The sequence below is a fragment of the Hipposideros armiger genome, unplaced genomic scaffold (genome assembly GCF_001890085.2).
Source record: "Hipposideros armiger isolate ML-2016 unplaced genomic scaffold, ASM189008v1 scaffold_308, whole genome shotgun sequence".
NCBI lineage: Eukaryota > Metazoa > Chordata > Mammalia > Chiroptera > Hipposideridae > Hipposideros > Hipposideros armiger.
This window is the reverse complement of record NW_017731658.1, coordinates 1-3,639: the sequence shown is the minus strand read 5'-3', so window position 1 is coordinate 3,639 and position 3,639 is coordinate 1.

The window sequence follows — 3,639 nt, the reverse complement described above, 5'->3', positions numbered from 1 at the left end:
TCAGGTAGATTTGGAAAGTACGATGAAATTTCTTCTGCAAGCATGTGCAAGTGTTCTTTCACAGAAATTATCATCATAACCCTTTTGTCTGGTTCAATGTCATGTTCCTCAAAGAAAGCAGATAGGGTAGGCAACATGTAAATCTTATTTTCATCTAATTTTTTTTGCTAAGCTAAAGTTTCATTTGGAGTGATCGGATCTTTTCAGACAAATCGAGGCATGTTGCATTTGGTCCTTGCAGTGATAAATTTAATTCATTCAAGATGGCAAAGATGTCAACCAAGTAAGCTACTTTCTGCAGTTCACTTTTATCACTGAAAAGTGCTTCGAACTGCGGTCTTGCTTTCTGATTAAAAAAAAAAACATTTTGAGTTCATCACGAAGCTCAAAACCACGTTTTAAAACGTTTCCTCTCAACAACCATCTCACTTCAGTGTGAAATAGCAGAGCACTGTTTGGCACATTCAACTCGTTGCACAGTTGCAAAACCAGTCGACTGTTTAAAGTGCTCACCTTTACAAAATTGACACAACTTATGATGCTTTTCATTACTTCTTATAACTCTTGTGGCAGCGTCTTCATTGCTAATATTTGCCGATGACTTTTGGTGACTCAATCAGTACCAAACGTTGAAATCCAGATTGGCATCCTAGCATAGCTGGAGCACCATCTGTGCAAACACCACAAACCTTTCTGCAAGAGATCTTATGCACTTTCAGAAACGAACCAACTGTGTCAAAAACATCACGTGCAGTAGTTGTCATTTCAAGAGGTTTGAAAAGAAGAAACTCATCTTTAAAGTCGCCATCATTAATATACCTCACGTAAACCAGTAATTTTGAACAGTTTGCAATGCCTGTAGATTCATCAAGCTGGATACTAAATATTGGGAGTGGAGCAGATTTAATTTCCTGGATTACCTGATCAAGAATCAGCAGACATGTCATCTATTCTTCTGTGAACAGTGTGGTTTGATAAGGAAATTGCACTCAATTTCATAACAAATTNTGTAGGGACCATAAACAATGCCTAGAGAGTGATCCCTCTGATAACAGCCAGCAAGGAAATAGGGAACCCAGTCCTACAACCACAAGGTACTGGATTTTGCCAATGACCTAAGTGAAGCTGGAAATGAATTATCTCCTAGATCTTACAGATAAGAGCCACTTTGAATGAGGTTTGGTTTTGGCCTTGTGACCCTATGCACAGAACCCATCTAGGCTTCTGATCTAAAGAAATGTGAAGTAATAGTTGGGTGTTAATTTAAGCTGCTAAATTTGTGGTAGTTTGTCATGCATCAAGAGACAACTAATACAGAAGTCTAATAAGTATCTCAAACTCAACCTGTTGGAAAAACAAATTCTGGTCTTATCTCCCAGTCATATTTCTGCAGCCCTTTCTTTCTATTTAATGGCAACTTCATTCTTGCAGTTTTTCAGGTGAAAACACCTGGAGTCATTCTCACATTCTTTCTCTCAAATCCATACATAAAATCCATCTCAAATCTATTAAATCAATGTCTATAAAATATACAGAATCTAATCAGTTTCCACTCCTTTTAGTACTGCCTGGCTGGTCTGGGCTGATGATATCTCTCACCTTTTATTGTAAGAGTTAACTGACAGGACTTCCTACGTCAACTGTATCCCACCACCTTCCTACATATTTTGTCAACATGGTAGACAGAATAATCTTTTAAAAACTTAAGTTGTATCATATCTGTCCTCAAAATTCTGCATCATCTCTTCATTTAACTGGCCTTGGCCTGGAATGTCTTTCAGGACCGGTCCTTCCTCCATCCAATTTGATCTTATCTTTTCCTATTCTCTGCTTCAGTCACTCAGCATCAGTCATCTTGGCTTCCTTAACATTCAAAGAATCTGGACACATTTGCTTCAGTGTGTTTGTTCTAATGGCCCCTTTATCTATGACTTTAGCTTCATGAAATCCCTCATTTGCTTCAGGTTTTGCTCAGATTTCACCTTCCCAATGACCCTGACTACCCATGTAGCATGTTTTCTACCCTTACTGTAACACTCTAGAGCTCCCTTATCCTACTTGGATTTCTTTTTCATTTTTTCCATATGTTTATTAATTTGCAACATGCTATTCACTACTTCTTCACTGTATTTTGTAATATTTTCCCATCTTCTCCTAGATAGAATGTAAATTACTTGAAAACAAGCATTTTTGTTTTATTCATTGATGTATATGTCCAAGGCACCTGAATATTTACCTACAGAAGGAACTCAGTGAATATTTGTTAAGCAATTGAATGAAGTGCAGGCATTTGGTATATTATTAAAGGAAAACAATCACTGCAGACCTGTTGCTCGAATGTGCCCCTGTCAGAGGCATTTTCAGAGGAACACTGAAAAATGATAATGAAACCAGTGTTACCTCAAATACACGAATCCAGCCACAAACCTAACTTTACAAACAATAACAAAGTTTGAGACTGCATTTCTTTTTGGGAATGTTCATGATAGGGAAAGAAAAAAATATGCATTTTTGGCTCTCCTACTCACCAGCAGTGGGGACCTGCTTAAGTTATTCAATCATTTTGCATCTCATCTCTAAAATTGAGATAACAATATATATCCTATGGGGCTGTTCTGAAGTTAAATGAGATAACAGATTAACAGGGTCTGGTAGAGAGTATGATAGTTTCTCTCTTCTGTGCATTCTTTAACTTCTGATTGTTGAATCACTGCCAAGAGGTTGAACCCATCTTAGTGATACCATGGGAATCCATGGTGTTTTTTTTCAAATCATCTCCTTTATCCTGATTCCCAAATGGGACTCAGAGTAAGGCTCCTAGAGACAATTGAGAGACCTCACCTCTAACACCAGTCTCTTAATTTGGAACTTCAAGTTCCCTGGTCTATATTTGATCCAAATTCATACTACATGCCTCCCTCTCATCTCCACTGGCTTTTGTCCCTCTCCATTTTCCCTCCATTTTTCTCCTTCCCGAACCATGCAATCAAGTCTAACTCATCTGTATAACTCCTGCAGACCCTAGAACAGAGTATTTTGCTAAATACTCTGTATTTTGCTAAACAATTAAGTAACTGAGGAACTGACTCAGGTTTATAGTTCCTCCATGGTGGCATATCTTAGAGAAGCCTGTATTATCAAACTAATTTTATTCCTATGTTTCAGGATCTATGAGGCTTATCCCAGGGAGCACTAACTCCAGTCCCTGATGGCATCCTTCTGGGGTCAGCACTTTAAATGCCTCTTAAACCACATCTGTTCTGTGTGAATAAAATCAGACCATCCTTGTGACTGTACCTGCCCCTTATACCTGCTCTTCTTTTTATGGCTGTTAGCCCTTTAAAAAACATATGTTATAGCATTCAGAAAAAAACTAGAGCACTCCATTAAAATAGAATTTATCTCCTAAGCACACTCCTTCATTTGTTTATGTTTTTCGCAAAAGATTCCATTGGAAACTTAACATTTTTTTTTAACGTTTGTCTCAAGTGGGTTATGTTTTATAGGAAAGAAATAAGCTCTCTTCTTTCCAAAGTACTTTGATCGCTTTTTATTATTATTATTTTCTAAATACAATTCCTGAAGCTGAAGTTATAAACAACATTTTCCTCCCTGGAAACAATAACTAGGCACCATTGT